General features: G+C 46.3%; 1 protein-coding gene across 3 annotated transcripts in view; it reads left to right on the top strand.

Moving 5' to 3' along the window:
• LOC124012846 (neuronal membrane glycoprotein M6-a-like) overlaps positions 1-22,005 on the top strand; it is a 91,405-nt gene that overhangs the window by 32,533 nt on the left and 36,867 nt on the right. The window lies entirely within an intron of this gene.

Below are 22,005 nucleotides of genomic sequence, written 5' to 3'. Positions count from 1 at the left end.
GGATGGGCAGGTGTTGTCTTGTCGAGGGGGATCAACAGAACACGTTTTTACCCATTATGAATGAAAAAATGAGAATGCGTTGTCTGTTATGGAGATGGGATGAATATTTTTGACTGTTTTTATAGATGACGAACACTCTTAGCCAATCAGAGCAAAGCATGGGGACCCATCTTTAGCCCAAGCAGATGCTTCCCTTCCTTCCCTGCCCCTCCCTCTCCTCCCCCACACCGCTTTCACATACACAATTTACACATATGAACCACATACCCCCGCCCCACCACTAAAAACAGGTTACAAAAGGTTACACATGGGGTTGGAGTGTAGAGAGAGAGACAGAGGGGGAGAGAGACAGAGGGGGAGAGAGACAGAGGGGGGGAGAGAGAGAGGGGGAGAGAGACAGAGGGGGAGAGAGACAGAGGGGAGAGAGACAGAGGGGGAGAGAGACAGCGGGGAGAGAGACAGAGGGGGAGAGAGACAGCGGGGGAGAGAGACAGAGGGGGAGAGAGACAGAGGGGGAGAGAGACAGCGGGGGAGAGAGACAGAGGGGGAGAGAGACAGAGGGGGAGAGAGACAGCGGGGGAGAGAGAGAGAGGGGGAGAGAGACAGAGGGGGAGAGAGACAGCGGGGGAGAGAGACAGAGGGGGAGAGAGACAGCGGGGGGGAGAGAGACAGAGGGGGAGAGAGACAGCGGAGGAGAGAGACAGAGGGGGAGAGAGACAGCGGGGGAGAGAGACAGCGGGGGAGAGAGACAGAGGGGGAGAGAGACAGCGGGGGAGAGAGACAGCGGGGGAGAGAGACAGAGGGGGAGAGAGACAGAGGGGGAGAGAGACAGAGGGGGAGAGAGACAGCGGGGGGAGAGAGACAGCGGGGGAGAGAGATAGAGGGGGAGAGAGACAGCAGGGGAGAGAGACAGCGGGGGAGAGAGACAGCGGGGGAGAGAGACAGCGATAGTCTTCCATAACAAAGCCATCACCTACAGAGGGATGAACCTGGAGAAGAGCCCCTTAAGCAAGCTGGTCCTGGGGCTCTGCTCACAAACACAAACAGAGCCCCAGGACAGCAACACAACTAGACCCAACCAAATCCTGAGAAAACAAAAAGATACTTCACACATTGGAAAGAATTAACAAAAAAACAGAGCAAACTAGAATGCTATTTGGCCCTAAACAGAGAGTACACAGTGGCAGAATACCTGACCACTGTAACTGACCCAAACTTAAGGAAAGCTTTGACTATGTACAGACTCAGTGATCAAAGCCTTGCTATTGAGAGAGGCCGCCGTAGGCAGACCTGGCTCTCACGAGAAGACAGGCTATGTGCACACTGCCCATAAGGTGGAAACTGAGCAGCACTTCCTAACCTCCTGCCAAATGTATGACCATATTAGAGACACATATTTCGCTCAGATTACACAGACCCACAAAGAATTTGAAAACAAATCTAATTTTGATAAACTCCCATATCTACTAGGTGAAATACCACAGTGTGCAATCACAGCAGCAGCGAGTGGGAGAGAGAGAGAGAGAGAGAGAGAGAGAGAGAGAGAGAGAGAGAGAGAGAGAGAGAGAGAAGGGGGGAAAAAGATAGGGGAGAGAGTGAGGGAGTGAAGGTTCCATGGTCATTGTCCTTCCAGTGGTCCCCGGTGCATCTTTAAGTAACTGTTCTGCTGCTCATTAGTCCTGACCCACTTCTGAAATAGAGAGAGAGAGGGAGAGAGAGCATAAAGAGGGAGAGAGAGAGAGAGAGAGAGACAGAGAGAGAGAGAGAGAAAGAGAGAGAGAGAGAGACAGAGAGAGAGAGAGAAAGAGAGAGAGAGACAGAGAGAGAGAGAGAGAAAGAGAGGGAGAGAGAGAGAGAGAAAGAGAGGGAGAGAGAGAAAGAAAGAGAGAGAGAGAGAGACAGAGAGAGAGAGAGAGAGAGAGAGAGAGAGAGACAGAGAGAGAGAGAGAAAGAGAGAGAGACAGAGAGAGAGAGAAAGAGAGGGAGAGAGAGAAAGAAAAACAGGGCAGCGTAAACATAACATGTTGTTTTTGTAGACCCCATAAGCTTTCTTTTATCACTCTCTCTCCATCTCTCTCTCTCATCTTCTCTCTCTATCTCTCATCCTCCCTCTCCCTGTCTCTGTCTCTCTCTCTGTCTCTCTTCTCTCTCTCTTTCTCTCTCTCTTTTGTCTGTCTCTCTACCTCTATCTCTTCTCTCTCTGTCTATCTCTCTCAATTCAATTCAATGGGCTTTATTTGCATGGGAAACATATGTTAACAACTCTGTTTTTGTCTCTGTCCCTTCTCTCTCTCTATCCCTTCTCTCTCTGTCCCTTCTCTCTCTTTGTCTCTGTCTCTCTCTCTCTCCTCTCTCCCTTCCAATGCCAAAATAGCTACAACCATATGGCGATGGTACTCAATGTGACCAAATCCAAAATCTTCCCAGTCCCAGTTTGACAGCAACAGAGTCTGTCTATGTTTACCGACAGGGGTTGGTGGGATTAGATGGTTGTCTACTTCTGAGTGAGCACCACCCACCTCTGGGAGGAAATGTGTTAGCTCCGGCCTTTGGACAAATCTTCAACAGCTGGACTCGTACCATTTGAAGTTCCCATTAGTTGTTTCCCTGCATGTCATCTCTTCATTACCATACTCTCTAGAGTCTAAAGAGTCAGGTGCTGAAAGCAGAGGGTCTGTGACTATTTGTCCAGGTAGTTGTTGCTTTCTTGAGATAATAATGAATACCTTGGGGTGTTGGATAGCAGAATACTTATAGTCTCTCTCTCTCTCTCTCTCTCTCTCTCTCTCTCTCTCTCTCTCTCTCTCTCTCTCTCTCTCTCTCTCTCTCTCTCTCTCTCTCTCTCTCTCTCTCTCTCTCTCTCTCTCTACCTCTCTCTCTCTACCTCCCTCTATGCGGCTGCGGGTCTCCTATACTTCATTGCGGCATTCTTGGCTAACCACAAATATAGCCGAACCCACAGAAAAAAATGATCAATGCAAATCTCTTTAGCAGGCGAAAGGAAGGGACATTTGGAGGGAGAGGGCAAGGGATGACAGAAGGAGGGATGGAGGGAGGGAGGTAGCTGGGTGAGGAGAGATGTGCTGTGGAGAAACAAAACGACAGCGATGGTGGTGACGACGGAGTGATGGGAGGTGCTCTTTCGCTCTCTCTCGCTCTCTCTCTGATGGATGGAGGGATGTTGTTTTGGAAAAAGCAGGAGAGATAGCGGGAGTGGGTTTTGAAGAAGGAAGGATGGAGATTAACAAGGTAATGGTGTCGATTTTTGAGAAAGCAAATACCTCCTACCCATATATCAACGCGGCAGCACACGCTTACACAGACATTAATCACTGTACACACACACACACACACACACACACACACACACACACACACACACACACACACACACACACACACACACACACACACACACACACACACACACACACACACACACACACACACACACACACACACACACACACACACACACACACACACACACACACACACACACACACACATAAACATATCTGGTCTCACCAAACACTTAGATTTAGAAATACAGAGCATTACGAAGTACTGTGTGTGTGTGTAAGGGGGGCTGGGGGGGGTCATAAAGTCACGCCCTGGACTTAGTATTTTGTGTTTTCTTTATTATTTTGGTCAGGCCAGGGTGTGACATGGGTGATTTATGTGTTGTCTTGTCTAGGGGTTTTTGTAGATTAATGGGGTTGTGTTTAGTAGAATAGTCTCGGTAAGGCTATGGTTGCCTAGAGTGGTTCTCAATCAGAGGCAGGTGTTTATCGTTGTCTCTCATTGGGAACCATATTTAGGCAGCCATATTCTTTGAGTGTTTGGTGGGTGATTGTTCCTGTCTCTGTGTTTGTTTGTACCAGATAGGGCTGTTCCGGGTTTTCACGTTTATTGTTTTTATATACTGTTCGTATTTTTCATCTTTATTAAAGATGTTTACAAATAAACACGCGGCAGTTTGGTCCTCCTCTCCTTCAACTGAAGAAAACCGTAACACTCATAACGGTGTTGACGGTACTGACGAACATGGTGATGATTCTGATGCCGTTATGGTGCTGATTATGGGGTCGGTGATGCTGAATGTTATGGTGCTGATTATGGGGTCGGTGATGCTGAATGTTATGGTGATGATTATGGGGTTGGTGATGCTGAATGTTATGGTGCTGATTATGGGGTCGGTGATGCTGAATGTTATGGTGCTGATTATGGAGTCGGTGATGCTGAATGTTATGGTGATGATTATGGGGTCGGTGATGCTGAATGTTATGGTGATGATTATGGGGTCGGTGATGCTGAATGTTATGGTGATGATTATGGGGTCGGTGATGCTGAATGTTATGGGGTCGGTGATGCTGAATGTTATGGTGCTGATTATGGGGTTGGTGATGCTGAATGTTATGGTGATGATTATTGGGTCGGTGATGCTGAATGTTATGGTGATGATTATGGGGTCGGTGATGCTGAATGTTATGGTGCTGATTATGGGGTCGGTGATGCTGAATGTTATGGTGCTGATTATGGGGTCGGTGATGCTGAATGTTATGGTGATGATTATGGGGTCGGTGATGCTGAATGTTATGGTGCTGATTATGGGGTCGGTGTTGCTGAATGTTATGGTGATGATTATGGGGTCGGTGTTGCTGAATGTTATGGTGATGATTATGGGGTCGGTGATGCTGAATGTTATGGTGATGATTATGGGGTTGGTGATGCTGAATGTTATGGTGCTGATTATGGGGTCGGTGATGCTGAATGTTATGGTGCTGATTATGGAGTCGGTGATGCTGAATGTTATGGTGATGATTATGGGGTCGGTGATGCTGAATGTTATGGTGATGATTATGGGGTCGGTGATGCTGAATGTTATGGTGATGATTATGGGGTCGGTGATGCTGAATGTTATGGGGTCGGTGATGCTGAATGTTATGGTGCTGATTATGGGGTTGGTGATGCTGAATGTTATGGTGATGATTATTGGGTCGGTGATGCTGAATGTTATGGTGATGATTATGGGGTCGGTGATGCTGAATGTTATGGTGCTGATTATGGGGTCGGTGATGCTGAATGTTATGGTGCTGATTATGGGGTCGGTGATGCTGAATGTTATGGTGATGATTATGGGGTCGGTGATGCTGAATGTTATGGTGCTGATTATGGGGTCGGTGTTGCTGAATGTTATGGTGATGATTATGGGGTCGGTGTTGCTGAATGTTATGGTGATGATTATGGGGTCGGTGATGCTGAATGTTATGGTGATGATTATGGGGTCGGTGATGCTGAATGTTATGGTGATGATTATGGGGTCGGTGATGCTGAATGTTATGGTGCTGATTATGGGGTCGGTGATGCTGAATGTTATGGTGCTGATTATGGGGTCGGTGATGCTGAATGTTATGGTGATGATTATGGGGTCGGTGATGCTGAATGTTATGGTGATGATTATGGGGTCGGTGATGCTGAATGTTATGGTGATGATTATGGGGTCGGTGATGCTGAATGTTATGGTGCTGATTATGGGGTCGGTGATGCTGAATGTTATGTTGCTGATTATGGGGTCGGTGATGCTGAATGTTATGGTGCTGATTATGGGGTCGGTGATGCTGAATGTTATGGTGATGATTATGGGGTCGGTGATGCTGAATGTTATGGTGCTGATTATGGGGTCGGTGATGCTGAAAGTTATGGTGCTGATTATGGGGTCGGTGATGCTGAATGTTATGGTGATGATTATGGGGTCGGTGATGCTGAATGTTATGGTGCTGATTATGGGGTCGGTGATGCTGAATGTTATGGTGATGATTATGGGGTCGGTGATGCTGAATGTTATGGTGCTGATTATGGGGTCGGTGATGCTGAATGTTATGGTGATGATTATGGGGTCGGTGATGCTGAATGTTATGGTGCTGATTATGGGGTCGGTGATGCTGAATGTTATGGTGCTGATTATGTGGTCGGTGATGCTGAATGTTATGGTGCTGATTATGGGGTCGGTGATGCTGAATGTTATGGTGCTGATTATGGGGTCGGTGATGCTGAATGTTATGGTGCTGATTATGGGGTCGGTGATGCTGAATGTTATGGTGCTGATTATGGGGTCGGTGATGCTGAATGTTATGGTGCTGATTATGGGGTCGGTGATGCTGAATGTTACGGCGATGACTGGTTGAGACAAAAGTGCTATTTGTTGACTAAAATCTCCTGCCTGATTTCAATAAACTATTCCTTGTCATCTCAAATCTCTTGTTGATTGTATCAGGAAGTACAGCACTTCCCCACATTGCAAAGCATTCATAGCTTGGAAAATGAAATGGAGGGCTTATAATATAATTCAATTAGAATCAAGCCGGTCTCTGAGGCAGTTTGAATATTGAAGCACTATTGATTTATCTGGGCGTGATAAGCCGCAGCGGGAGTCAAATGAAATACCCAGGCTGCACTCCCCCATCTACAGCTAGCGTCACGCTGCTGTTGCTATCAACAGAACTCCGACGGATGAATGCATGGACATCCATCCTTAGCACTCTCTTGGATCTTTGTAACAGAGCTGTGTGGGATTTTCGCGGCTATTAGATTTACTTTGATCAATTTGAATGACTAATTGGCTGTCTTCCTTCACTTTGGGGTAAAGTTATTGGACGTTGCTTGTCATTTAGGACAGTGGAGCTTTTTTCTGTTCGTACAAACAGTCGAGTTGAGACAATTGTTGTCACATTACTGACTCTGGTACATAAATAATTGACTACTGGTCCACTGTGGATTCCATCAGTGGTTGAGCCTGGAAATATACTGTAGTTAGGGTGTGTACTGTGCTGTGAAATGGGTGCTGAAATGACACTGATCCCCCTCAAACTGAGGTTCAGTGACAAAAATACTCTCATTCTCTATGCGTGTGGATAAAATGTTGAACCAGTGTTTTCAGTGATATAGTTCAATAGAAATCCCTCACACTCTACCGACTACAAACTCACCTTCGGGCTTGTCTAGGCTCTTTGATTACATTCTTGAGGGTCTGTGACTCAGACTGTGGCTTCCAAGATAGATATCTGAATCGAGTTGATACAGTACCTGTGCAAGCTATAAGCTACCAATCACCGTCCCCTTCACCCACCAGTGGGTATTGGCCTAGAGAAAGTGATCTATAACTCTCAGTATCCAGGAGGCAGAGGCAGTTAGTGGGGTGTGGGGGTCATGCAGAGAAGGAGGCAGGCAGGGAGTAGTGTTCCGTTGCTCCAGGGTGATTGCTAGCCTGGCCTTGGCACTGATAAGACCTGAACCATAACACTTCCTGTCTGCATGGTACTTGTGTAGTCTATTTAGGCCAGAAAGACCCGGCTGGGGCTTCCCTCTCTTCCATTCTGTCTGCTCCACTCCTCTCCGGCCTGCAATTATGCTAACAAGCTCGATCATTGTTCCAGCTTGAGGAGCCTGGGGACTAAAGTTCTGAGAGGAAGGTCAAGGTACCAGGGCAACACCACCGATTACGTCCGATGAGTGTTCTGACTGGGGTCTCTGGGAAAGCGGACTTTGGCTAGCGCTGGACTGGCTATAACTGGACAATAGCCTGACTGGGGTCTCTGGGAAAGAGGACTTTGGCTAGCGCTGGACTGGCTATAACTGGACAATAGCCTGACTGGGGTCTCTGGGAAAGAGGACTTTGGCTAGCGCTGGACTGGCTATAACTGGACAATAGCCTGACTGGGGTCTCTGGGAAAGAGGACTTTGGCTAGCGCTGGACTGGCTATAACTGGACAATAGCCTGACTGGGGTCTCTGGGAAAGAGGACTTGGGAAAGAGGACTTTTGGCTAGCGCTGGACTGGCTATAACTGGACAATAGCCTGACTGGGGTCTCTGGGAAAGAGGACTTTGGCTAGCGCTGGACTGGCTATAACTGGACAATAGCCTGACTGGGGTCTCTGGGAAAGAGGACTTTGGCTAGCGCTGGACTGGCTATAACTGGACAATAGCCTGACTGGGGTCTCTGGGAAAGAGGACTTTGGCTAGCGCTGGACTGGCTATAACTGGACAATAGCCTGACTGGGGTCTCTGGGAAAGAGGACTTTGGCTAGCGCTGGACTGGCTATAACTGGACAATAGCCTGACTGGGGTCTCTGGGAAAGCGGACTTTGGCTAGCGCTGGACTGGCTATAACTGGACAATAGCCTGACTGGGGTCTCTGGGAAAGAGGACTTTGGCTAGCGCTGGACTGGCTATAACTGGACAATAGCCTGACTGGGGTCTTTGGGAAAGAGGACTTTGGCTAGCGCTGGACTGGCTATAACTGGACAATAGCCTGACTGGGACAATAGCCTGACTGGGGTCTCTGGGAAAGAGGACTTTGGCTAGCGCTGGACTGGCTATAACTGGACAAATGACTGGGGTCCTGACTGGGGTCTCTGGGAAAGAGGACTTTGGCTAGCGCTGGACTGGCTATAACTGGACAATAGCCTGACTGGGGTCTTTGGGAAAGAGGACTTTGGCTAGCGCTGGACTGGCTATAACTGGACAATAGCCTGACTGGGGTCTCTGGGAAAGAGGACTTTGGCTAGCGCTGGACTGGCTATAACTGGACAATAGCCTGACTGGGGTCTCTGGGAAAGAGGACTTTGGCTAGCGCTGGACTGGCTATAACTTTACAATAGCCTGACTGGGGTCTCCGGGAAAGAGGACTTTGGCTAGCGCTGGACTGGCTATAACTGGACAATAGCCTGACTGGGGTCTCCGGGAAAGAGGACTTTGGCTAGCGCTGGACTGGCTATAACTGGACAATAGCCTGACTGGGGTCTCTGGGAAAGAGGACTTTGGCTAGCGCTGGACTGGCTATAACTGGACAATAGCCTGACTGGGGTCTCTGGGAAAGAGGACTTTGGCTAGCGCTGGACTGGCTATAACTGGACAATAGCCTGACTGGGGTCTCTGGGAAAGAGGACTTTGGCTAGCGCTGGACTGGCTAAAACTGGACAATAGCCTGACTGGGGTCTCTGGGAAAGAGGACTTTGGCTAACGCTGGACTGGCTATAACTGGACAATAGCCTGACTGGGGTCCCTGGGAAAGAGGACTTTGGCTAGCGCTGGACTGGCTATAACTGGACAATAGCTTCTCTCACAGTCTTCTAGATTTTTGTTGTTGTTTGCTTGTATTTTGGAGCAGAATTGTATTGAAGTCAAGCAACTGTTTTGTTGTGCTCTGTTCAGATGGGTACAATTGCTTACTTCAATGCCTTTGTTGATTAGCCTACTCTACCAGACTCTACCAGGGCGCCACTGTATAAACCCACTGTTAGGCTAAATGGCGTGTGACACCAAGGTCATGGGTTCAAAACCCAGCCAGGAATACAGTCATTGGTTGACATTACATCAACCCTTGCTGTGATTTAGTAAACATCAACGGATGATGACACATTTAACATGCAGCTTGGAGTAAATGACCCTGTGTGTACTGTCAATCTAGAGCACAGTAGAACATACTAGAACTGCATACTCAATCTAGAGCACAGTAGAACATACTAGAACTGCATACTCAATCTAGAGCACAGTAGAACATGCTAGAACTGCATACTCAATCTAGAGCACAGTAGAACATACTAGAACTGCATACTCAATCTAGAGCACAGTAGAACATGCTAGAACTGCATACTCAATCTAGAGCACAGTAGAACATACTAGAACTGCATACTCAATCTAGAGCACAGTAGAACATACTAGAACTGCATACTCAATCTAGAGCACATTAGAACATGCTAGAACTGCATACTCAATCTAGAGCACAGTAGAACATACTAGAACTGCATACTCAATCTAGAGCACAGTAGAACATGCTAGAACTGCATACTCAATCTAGAGCACAGTAGAACATACTAGAACTGCATACTCAATCTAGAGCACAGTAGAACATGCTAGAACTGCATACTCAATCTAGAGCACAGTAGAACATGCTAGAACTGCATACTCAATCTAGAGCACAGTAGAACATACTAGAACTGCATACTCAATCTAGAGCACAGTAGAACATGCTAGAACTGCATACTCAATCTAGAGCACAGTAGAACATGCTAGAACTGCATACTCAATCTAGAGCACAGTAGAACATGCTACAACTCCATACTCAATCTAGAGCACAGTAGAACATGCTACAACTGCATACTCAATCTAGAACACAGTAGAACATGCTACAACTGCATACTCAATCTAGAGCACAGTAGAACATGCTACAACTGCATACTCAATCTAGAGCACAGTAAAACATGCTACAACTGCATACTCAATCTAGCTGGACAGGGTTATAGTCCTTGGACTTTGATAGTGCACAGTGACAGACAATACAATCTATAGATTGGTGCAATGTCAGTGGTGTTTCAGGCTGATAGCAATTATCTAGCCTGAGATTTGTCATTTCCCATCCCATTGTCCTTGCGACCGGTAGCCTACATTGCGCCACATATTTGTGTTGAGAATCGTTGTTTAACAATGAACGCTTTTACGGTTGAATTTTCATGCCAGAAGTTCTAAAAGGACCATCTTTAAATGTACAATGGAATTTGTCCCCGGGGTGAAAATTGGATTCTGTGTCTTCTATCGATTTTTGGCGTTCTCCTTTTGTTTATGGGGCAGAGCATTATTGAAGTCAAGCGACTTGTTTCATTACGCTGTGTGCAGACAGACAGCCAGACAGCAAACTGCCACGGTCCAGTCGTCATCGCTCATTCTATTCATTGTGTTGTCATCATAAAAGGATGTCTGTCGGCTTAAGAACAGTTCATTCATTTTCATTTTGCAGTTATCAGACGATACTAAGAACTTCTGAGGCGTTCATAGATACTATAATGCATTATACCTGCTTGCCTTATGTAAAGTGTTACCCTCGGGCTATATTGTACATTGTCAGTCTTTCGCAATGGAACAGGAAAGCACCATAGATGCTAGCTCCCTAGGAAGGCCACTAAATATGTGTATACTAACAATAAAATGTGATTTGATTTCATTAGCAGAGCCATCAGCAGTGCTGCGGTGTCTTGCAGGATGGAATCAAAAGACACTTTGTTTAATGCTGTTGCCGAGTGCTCCTGGTTTACGATGCTGCCTGGGCCGTTACTGACATGGAGGCTAATGAATGACCTCTAATTACAGTGCAGTTAGTACCAGCACCATCATTTAGCACTTCCTGTTTGTCCCCCCCGGCAAATGAACATGAATCAAACCCAGTTGGTAACACTATAGCAGGACACAGACATGGACACTCTTGTCATTCCCCAATGTCATGCTGGTGTTAGGAGATGGCTGTGAGACCAGTGGGGATTGAGTATAATGATGGGGAGGAGGATGATGTTGAGGGGGGGGGGGGGGGGGGGGACCTAGTCAGTCGCACAACTGCATGCGTACAAACCGAAATGTGTCTCGTTAGAGGATAATGGTGTAGCGAGACACACGATGAGGTCGCAGTGATACATCGTTCCCGAGCTGTCAGACTCCCAGCGCAATGACTGCAGAGGTAGGGAGCGGAGTGTACCATGTCCACAGACTGAGGCAGTTCAAATTCTGTTGATTCAGAATTGAAGATGAAGTACAAGGCCAGAAGGGAGAGGTCAGGGTTCTGTTGTTGTGTCTGCTGCTCTTGAGGGAAGCACCCAGGCACTTAACCCCTGTCTTTTATTCTGACCCCTCGCTGACGTCGTAAAAATAGGCCTTTTTATTTACATCATGCCTCTTTTGGTTGATAGCAGCCACAGACCTCATGTATTATGGAAGAGTTGCTGTTGGGTTGTTGGACTGGTAAAGGGTTGCCACGGCCACCGATGTCGGTTTCCAGCCATGGGTGTTTCGCCCAACGACGATTCTCTTTACCACATTTGCTAGAGAGATCCGCTGTGTTACTGTCTGCTCTCGGGGTGACGTGGTCGTGAAACTATCTATCTAAAAGCCATTGAGCAATGGAAGGTAGCGCTTCAAAGGGAAGAGAGACATATGAGCGTGAAAGACGTTCCACTTGATGAAAGACTGCGTTCCTCTTGCTGTGCGGGTTTACAATAAAATAGTTTATCGATGTGGAGACTGGAATGTGTTGGCATGCCGTTGGGAACCAACCGGTGGAAATGGATAGGATGCGGCTCTCTTTTCCCCTCTCTCACAGTGATGACACAACCTACAGTCCCTAATGCCCCTGCTTAGTGAACGGGGTGATTGCAGGGTATCTGTCACTGGAGGGCATCACGTACTCTGCTCTCACAGAAACGCCATACATCTCTATTGATTATAGTAGCATCCCCAACACTTAGCCCAAAGTTACATTATTCATTTTTTTGAGCACATTTGTATTTTTTACTTTTACATTTGTATTGCTGGACATAGAGGACTGTAGAAAACACCAGGAAATCAGCTCCAAGTGGTTTTAATGTTTTAATGCTGTACCCAAGTGTTCCCACGCATAACAGAGAGACACGTGTAAGCAAGGTTTGAAATGATTCCGCTTTAGTCAAATATTATATGTGTTTGGGCGTCATGCAGTCAATTTGCAGTCTACAATTTATTTCTAATTATGTTCCGGCCCCCAGACCATCCGCTCGAGAAAAACATCGGCCCGCGGCTAAATCGAATTGATCCCTGACAAGCGTTAATACTCCCAGTGACATAAAGTATGAGACCCAGGTTTATGCTTATAACAAGTGATGATACAATAATAATGCATTAAACCGGTGGGCTTTAAGTAAAGTCTTACCCAAAAAGCATACAGGTTTGGATATATTTCAACGTTTATTTGGCCCATCTTTGTAGCATGAGAGGTTAAAGGTAATGTATATTAGAATAAGCTGACCCAGAATTAAAGCTAGTGAAGGAATAATGCATTTACCATGAGTCATCCTGTGGAAAATGGTGCTACGGAATAATGCATTTACCATGAGTCATCCTGTGGAAAATGGTGCTATGGAATAATGCATTTACCATGAGTCATCCTGTGGAAAATGGTGCTATGGAATAATGCATTTACCATGAGTCATCCTGTGGAAAATGGTGCTATGGAATAATGCATTTGACAACACTTAAAAGACGGAGCTGCTTTTCAGCCGCCCAAAATGGCCACTTTCCCCACACAGCAAATGAATTGAGCAACACTATGTGGATGAGAACAGTGGTAAATTGTAGACAAAAACACTAATCTGACACAACCCAAAAACAGGATGTGCTTTATACCATGATGCTATTGTTAGCAATAGCTTTAAGTTATTTATACGTAGTTTAACCCGTTCCTATCCTGTTAGCAGTTAGCCCAGACTCTGTTTAGCTACAGATGTAGGATCTTAATTTGAGCCAGTTTGCTACAGCAGGAAAATAATCTTGCCGCGACAGGAAATGTGAATTATAATGTGGATTATAATGAATGGACATGTTTGTAGTGTAGCGTTCGTCGTCCTCGTCTGAGGAGGAGTAGGAGAGATCGGACCAATATGCAGCGTGTTACGCGTCCACTAAACAAAATAACAACGGAGAATGAAACGAAACAGTTCTGAAAGGTGACATACACGAAACAGAAAACATTCACCCACAAAACACAGTTGGGAAAAGGCTACCTAAGTATGATTCTCAATCAGAGACAACGAACGACACCTGCCTCTGATTGAGAACCATACCAGGCCAAACACATAAACACAACCTAGAAAAACGAACGTAGACTGCCCACCCCAACTCACGCCCTGACCATACTAACACAAAGACAAAATAAAGGAACTAAGGTCAGAAACGTGACATGTAGAGGTTGATACATTTTTCATTACAGCAAATCACATCGGAAATTTCAAAGTGGAGACTTTTGAAGCCTTAAATACACTACAAATATGCATTTCCTGCCAAGCAGAAATATCCTACATCTGTGCATAAACTGTACCTAATGGTGCTAATTGACAGACATGCCTGGCGCAGGACTTTTCCAGTGAAGTACACATAATGTAGAAGGGCTTTTGAGGGATAGCTTCCTGTGAAATGGCAGCTTGCCTACCCTGTGTTGTTTAGTTCTGTCAGGATTTATCCTGTATAGCAGTTGTGGGATTCAAATCAAATCTGATTTGTCACATGCGCCAAATACAACAGGTGTAGACCTTACAGTGAAATGCTTACTAAACAACAATGCTTTAAGAGGTTAAGAAGAAAAAAGTGTTAAGTAAAAAATGGATAAATAAAAAAGAAGTAACAAATAATTAAACAGCAGCAATAAAATAACAATAGCGAGGCTATAAACCAGGGTTACTGGTACAGTCAATGTGCGGGAGCACTGGTTAGTCCAGGTAATTGAGGTAATATGTACATGTAGGTAGAGTTAAAGTGACCATGCATAGATAATAAACAGAGAGTAGCAGCAGTGTAAAAGAGGGGTCTGGGTAGTCCTTTGATTAGCTATTCAGGAGCCTTATGGCTTGGGGGTAGAAGCTGTTAAGAAGCCTCTTGGACCTAGACTTGGCGCTCCGGTACTGCTTGCCGTGCGGCAGCAGAGAGAACAGTCTATGACTAGGGTGGCTGGAGTCTTTGACAATTTTTAGGGCCTTCCTCTGACACCGCCTGGTATAGAGGACCTGGATGGTGGGAAGCTTGGCCCCAATGATGTACTGGGCCACAAGGCCGAGCAGTTGCCATATCAGCCAGTGATGCAACCAGTCAGGATGCTCTCGATGGTGCAGCTGTAGAAACTTTTGAGGATCTGAGGACCCATGCCAAATCTTTCCAGTCTCCTGGGGGGGAATATAATTTGTAGTGCCCGGTTCACGACTGTTTTAGTGTGTTTGGACCATGATAGTCTGTTGGTGATGTGGACACACATCGCTCTCAACCTGTTCCACTGCAGCCCCGTCGATAAGAATTGGTCCACAATCACAATCATCTCCTTTGCCCTGTTGTCCTGGCACCACATGTCCAGGTCTCTGACCTCCTCCCTATAGGCTGTCTCATCGTTGTCGGTGATCAGGCCTACCACTTAGGTGTTATCGGCAAACTTGATGCTGGTGTGGCAGTCGTGCCTGGCCATGCAGTCATAAGTGAACAGGGAGTACAGGAGGGGGCTGAGCACTTACCAGTGAGGGGCCCCCGTGTTGAGGATCAGCGTGGCAGATGTGTTGTTACCTACCCTTAACACCTGTGGGGCGACCCATCAAGAAGTCCAGGAAACAGTTGCAGAGGGAGTGTCCTTAGCTTAGTGATGAGCTTCGTGGGCACTGTGGTGTTGAACTCTAAGCTGCAGTCAATGAACAGCAATCTCACATAGGTGTTCCTTTTGTCCAGGTGGGAAAGGTTTGTGTGGCGTGCAATAGAGATTGCATCAGCAGTGGATCTGTTGTGGCGGTATGCAAATTGTAGTTGGTCTAGGGTTTCTGGGATGATGGTGTTGATGTGAGCCATGACCAGCCTTTTAAAGCAATTTATGGCTACAGACCTGAGTGCTACGGGATTGGTTGGTCATATCGCAGAGCAATCCAGTTGGGTTGTTGTGGAAACAGTTTGGTGATGCTGTGAGCCCTGTGGTGGTACAGCCGGGATGTGTATGTGTTTATTTCCATCACTGTAGCCTGTCTATAGGCTACATGAGGATCAAATACTGTATGGCCATGGAGATCCTATCAAATTCTATATGTAATTCTATGTGAATGGCTCATAGCCGTATTGCAGAGCCAAAATGAAACATCTCTGCAGTCAAACTGTGTACATCACCACACATTCAGAAACGTTTATCTTTCTCCACCAGACTCAAAGCAGTTAGTTTCTCATCCAAATCTACTAGATTTAAATTTTCTCTGACCGCCAAAAAAACACGATGGGTTAAGACGTACATCAGCATGGCAGGGCGTTTTAAATGAACCTTTCCTTGGTACGTGAAGAGGCTTTAATATCATCCGCCCCCCTCCTCCACTGTATCCTCTTTGTATTAATCTGAGTCTGTCTCTTAGCAACCGGATGATTGACAGTTGAGGATTGCTTTTAGCGGCGGGGGGAGATGCTGTCAGCTAGAATCATACGCTCCCACTACAAAGACAATTATAGTCAAGGTCTTTTCTTTTCATTCACCTTGTGTAGATTCCATCCGTTGCTGTTTGACATGGAGGGATGGTCATCGCATTAGGTGTTTAGATCAACAGCCTTTTTGTTTGTATTCATTGTGACGTTTGAGACAATTATTGACAAAGGAACTTAGGTTATTATGGTTGGATTGTATGTTTTGTGATTTTGGTTAGTCCTCTCTGTGTGTGGTGTGAGATGTTTTGATGTGTCGTTTTCACACACACACACACACACACACACACACACACACACACACACACACACACACACACACACACACACACACACACACACACACACACACACACACACACACACACACACACACACACACACACACACACACACACACACACACACACACACACACACACACACACACACACACAACATATTGCTTTATAAAGACCTGAGAGCATCAATGTCTCTGGGCTTGGGTTGTGTTTTCAGTCTCACTGTCAGTGGTGGAAAAAGTACTCAATTCTCATACTTGAGTTAAAGTAAAGATAGCTCAATAGAAAATGACTCAAGTAAAAGTGAAAGTCACCCAGTAAAATACTACTTGAGTAAAAGTCTAAAAGTATTTGGTTTTATATATGCTTAAGTATCAAAAGTAAATGTAGTTGCAAAAAAGTACTTATGTATCAAAAGTAAACGGGAAAATGTAAATAACTTTCTTTAGGAATGTAATGAAGTAAAAGTAAAAGTTGTCAAAAATATAAATAGAAAAGTAAAGTACAGATACCCCCAAAAACGACTTAAGTAGTACTTTAAAGTATTTTTTACATTAAGTACTTTACACCACTGCTCAATGTAGTGGAGGTCAGAGGAACTGTAAATAATACAATGGGAGTGTTGAAGAGGAGGAGGAAGAGGTGTTGAAGAGGAGGAGAGAAAACACCAGACCAGGGCTTGAGTGAAGGCTGGAAGAATTGTTTTGGGGAGGCTTGTAATGTAGCCAGTGACAGCTGCTATCACATACCATTCCCCAGGCAGTACAGTGCATGACCTCTCTGGAGCATCACTCTGATTATCCTTCTGTAGAAGAGTGTCAAGGACCAAGAACCTGCTACTGCCAGAGGAAGAGGAGTGACACACTGCTAGTGTCCGTGCATAAGGAAATTAACACGATCTCTCCAACCAAGGTGCAGGAATGGAGGAACAGTATAGAGGAGAATATACATTTTCCCACCTTGCCTGCACAATTACCCCCTCTGGGATAAAGAATAAAACATTAACATTGAATTGAATTGAAAGAGGTATTATGGAACTATACAGTGACCTCTACGGTGGAAAGGGTTCCAAAGGGTTCTTCGGCTGTCTCCATAGTAGAACTCTAAATGGTTACATGTAGAACCCTCTGTATAAAGAGTTCTACATGGAACCCGAAAGGCTTCTACCTGCAACCAAAAAGGGTTATTCAAAGGGTTCTCCTATGGGGACAGCCGAAAAACTCTTAAGGATCTAGCACTTTTTTTTCTAAGAGTGTATCCTCACCTGTCCCCTGTGCCCATCAAATCCCTCTCCTGTTATTTCCATCACTCTTCCATCCCTCCTCCTCCATCTCTCCTCCATCCCTCCTCCTCGATCCCTCCTCCATCACTCCTCCATCCCTGCTCCATCACTCCTCCATCCCTCCTCCATCCCTCCTCCATCCCTCCTCCTCCATCTCTCCTCCATCCCTCCTCCTCCATTCTTCCTCCTCCATCTCTCCTCCATCCCTCCTCCATCCCTCCTCATCCCTCCTCCACCCATCCTCCTCCATCACTCCTCCATCCCTGCTCCATCCCTCCTCCTCCATCTCTCTTTCATTCCTCCTCCTCCATCCCTTCTCCATCCCTCCTCCTCCATCCCTTCTACTCCATCTCTCCTCCATCCCTCCTCCATCACTCATTCTCATCCCTCCTCCATCACTCATCCTCCATCACTCCTCCACCCTCCCCCATCACTCCTCCATCCCTCCTCCTCCACCCCTCCTCCTCCATCTCTCCCCCATTACTCCTCCATCCCGCATCCATCACTCCTCCATCCCTCCTCCTCCATCTCTCCACCATCACTCCTCCATCCCTGCTCCATCACTCCTCCATCCCTCCCCCATTACTCCTCCATCACTCCTCCACCCCTGCTCCTCTATCACTCCTCCTTCATCCCTCCTCCATCCCTCCTCAATCACTCGTCCTCATCCCTCCTCCATCACTCGTCCTCCATCACTCCTCCATCCCTTCTCCATCCCTCCTCCTCCATCACTCCTCCATTACTCCTCCATCCCTCCTCCATCACTCCTCCATCCCTCCTCCTCCATCACTCCACCCTCCACCATCACTCCTAAATCCCTTCTCCATCCCTCCTCCTCCATCCTTCCTCCTCCATCCCTCCTCCTCCATCTCTCCACCATCACTCGTCCATCCCTGCTCCATCACTTCTCCATCCCTCCCCCATTACTCCCCCATTACTCCTCCATCACTCGTCATCACTTCTCACTGCGTCCATGACTCACTGCTTTATACAGCACCATACATTATGGATGAGACACAAACGGATGCCTAAAAGTCTCAATCCGTAGAGCTCTCATTTGAAGATCCACCTCTGGATCTCCTGCCTGCCACAAGAGAGTGTTAGCCAAACTGGGCTAAAGCCGATGGGTTGGCTTGGGGAGCCAACACAAGTGTTCAGGTACCAGGCAAAGTTACTCATCACTGTTACACACTGTAGTTGATCTGAGTCCTATGAGACGTCACATGCCTTGGATGCAGGACTATATATCTAGTGAACAAGTGGAACATCTGTAAACCCTGGCACGGATTCCTCGTGCATCTCTCTGCACTGCACAGCGTAGTGCATGTTGATAGATGGACTTTAAATCCTGCAGAAGATTCTGCTGCTGTTACAACCCTAATGTTGCTTACTACCCTTGGCTGCCAACACGGTTTTGTAATAAAGCCTAGAACCACATTGAGCGCTTAGGTTATTTGATACTGACGTAGAGTAACATTGTAAAAACAGACACTTACAATAGGGGTAATTGGAGAAAGAAATCGTGATTTATGAACATTCAATTCATAATAGCACAGTATTACCATAAGATAACATGATATTAAACTCTGTTCATTCAACCTATGGAAAACCCAGGAGTTATAACGGCGGCCATTTTGAAAAAGATAGCCATCTTGGTGTAATAGCCTAGATAATTGACGTCAAAAGTAATCGGGGGAATCATTGCAGTGAAGTTGGTTTTCCTTTGTGTTCTTTGTTGTTTACATGATTTAGTGACGATATCATGTTTGCCTCGTCGCTAGCTGTTTTCCATGTCAGAGTTGAGTAAACACACGACAGGCACAAAGGGGTCTGTTGTTATTGTTTTTGTACAATCTGAGGCCCACTGCTTTATTGTTGTCTATTGTATGGTAATGGACCAGGCTGGGCTGGGCTGTTTTGTCGTGTCGCTGTCACCCCTCCCCTCAGAGCAGTAGCTGCAGTCTGTCTGGGCTCTGGCTCAGTCACAGGATTTAGACCCTTCTCTATCACCTACAGGCCCATTGGGCATGTGTGTCTGTTGGGACAGTGCTCTGGTTCTAATCATCAGGAGGGTTTTTGAGATGTTCATTTTCATATGGTATATTAAATCTCTCTCTGTCTCTCTCTGTCTCTCTTTCTCCCTCTCTCTCTCTCTCTCTCTCTCTCTTCCTCTCTCTCTGTCTCTCCGAGGCTGGTAGATGTACATCTCGCTAGCCAGATAGGCCAGCTGGACATGGTGTGAATAAGCCAGCAGGCTATAGCCACCTGACAGCCAGAACCCTCAGGAGTTTGGCCGTGAGACTCAACTCTCCCTCCTCCCCAGTGGGCTAACACAGCATCCTCAGAGCTCGGGCCCTTCCCATCTCATGTCCTTGTTCAACCCCATCAACCCAACCTGTCATCATAGCATGTCCTGTTCTGTATGAACGGCCTATTGAATACAGAAACCTTTGAACATCTTAATTGCCATGACGGGTGTTAATATACTGAATTAATTATATCCACCTTGTTCAGTTTGTCCGCGACAACATACAATTAAGTGGCCCATGGGGTTATCAAAGCCACAGTCCCCATATCGCTGTCATCATGCTCCAATGCAATCAACTGAGAAAATGGTAACCTCTCTGAACCCCAAACTCCCATTACCTTAAACATAGAGGTCACCTAACTCCCATTACCTTAACCGTAGAGTTCACCTAACAGCCATTACCATAACCGTAGAGGTCACCTAACTCCCATTACCTTAACCGTAGAGGTCACCTAACTCCCATTACCTTAACCGTAGAGGTCACCTAACTCCCATTACCTTAACCGTAGAGGTCACCTAAATCCCATTATCTTAACCACCTACAGTAAGTCCCTGTCCTCACTGCACTGACCTCAGTGATCCCGACCGCCCGGTCTGTCTCTCTGTTTTTCTAGTCAGTCTACCCGTCTACCCATCCCCCCTCCCCCCCATCCCTGGAACATAACACAAGCCCAATCAGTGGAAGACAAAAGAGCATTCTAACATCCCGAACACAGACCCCTCATTCATTCAGTCTGGCCTGTTGACGTCAGGACCAGACACAGAGTTTCTATAAAGGGCTTCGGGTCGGCTTGTTATTTGTTAGTGAATACCAGCAATCACCATCAGTCCCGGCTCACAAAAGACCCTCGAAAAGACACGACCAGAGCAGTGTGCCCCTTCCAAATTGCTTCTACAAATGATACCATAGCGCCTTCCTTTTATCCAACCAGTCAAGCTTCAGTCACGAATCGGCCAGACAAGCAAAGAACTTGACAGCCGTTGAAGAGGGTTAGCGACCGTAGCTACCAAGATTTATTCAGACTGAATGCAGGCTCAGAAATCTGCTGGCTCAGAACTGTCTGCCATCAATAATTGCTGCAATAATAAGTCATGAAAGGGGGAAACTCGGATTGTTATTTTGTGATTGGACACAAGAACGCCATGCAAGGGTTGTCAGGGAATTAACATAGTGTTGCCAAGTTACGGCATTGATAAAAGGGTAAACAAGGAAAAGGAAAAGCACACTCCATGTCAATGATTGGACCACATTGGACCACGGACACATTGAACCATATCATTTATACACAATAGACCATCGTTCATGCGTTGTCACAGACGCATCTTTTGAGACCGATATTGAGAATGTTAAAATATTTGGAAGGAGTACTACAGTAGGCTATATTGTATTGTATATTATATTGTATTGTAACATTGTATTTATTGTCTCGACATGCTGCCTGCTGTACTCTCCCTACTGTGTAGTATAACACGTGACTGGTAGTGGATGAGTGGTAGTGGATCTGTCCTTAAAGCCGTATTAACCACATTACACTGCTGATACCCCTCAGAGCAGGTCAACAACACCTCAGGCTCAGGCCCAAGGACTCAGACGCCAAAGCTCTCTGGGTCATCCCTCTCACTGGACATGTCTTTTCTATCTCTGTATCTCTATCGCTCTTTATCTGTCTCTCTCATTCTCTCTCTTTCCCTCTCTCTCTCGTTCTCTCTCTTTCCCTCTCTCTCTCATTCTCTCTCTTTCCCCCCTCTCTCTCTCTCTCTCTCTCTCTCTCTCTCTCTCTCTCTCTCTCTCTCTCTCTCTCTCTCTCTCTCTCTCTCTCTCTCTCTCTCTCATTCTCTCTGTCTTTCTCTCTCTCGTTCTCTCTCTCATTCTCTCTCTCTCTCTCGTTCTCTCTCTCTCTCTCTCTCGTTCTCTCTCTCTCATTCTCTCTCTTTCTCTCTCTCTCTCGTCTCTCTCTCTCTCTCTCTCTCTCTCTCTCTCTCTCTCTCTCTCTCTCTCTCTCTCTCTCTCTCTCTCTCTCTCTCTCTCTCTCATTCTCTCTCTCTCTCTCTCATTCTCTCTGTCTTTCCCTCTCTCTCTCTCTCTCTCTCGTTCTCTCTCTCTCTCTCTCTCTCTCATTCTCTCTGT

Source organism: Oncorhynchus gorbuscha, linkage group LG24, assembly GCF_021184085.1.
Source record: "Oncorhynchus gorbuscha isolate QuinsamMale2020 ecotype Even-year linkage group LG24, OgorEven_v1.0, whole genome shotgun sequence".
In the NCBI taxonomy this organism is placed as follows: domain Eukaryota; kingdom Metazoa; phylum Chordata; class Actinopteri; order Salmoniformes; family Salmonidae; genus Oncorhynchus; species Oncorhynchus gorbuscha.
This window is presented reverse-complemented; position numbering and strand designations above follow the sequence as displayed.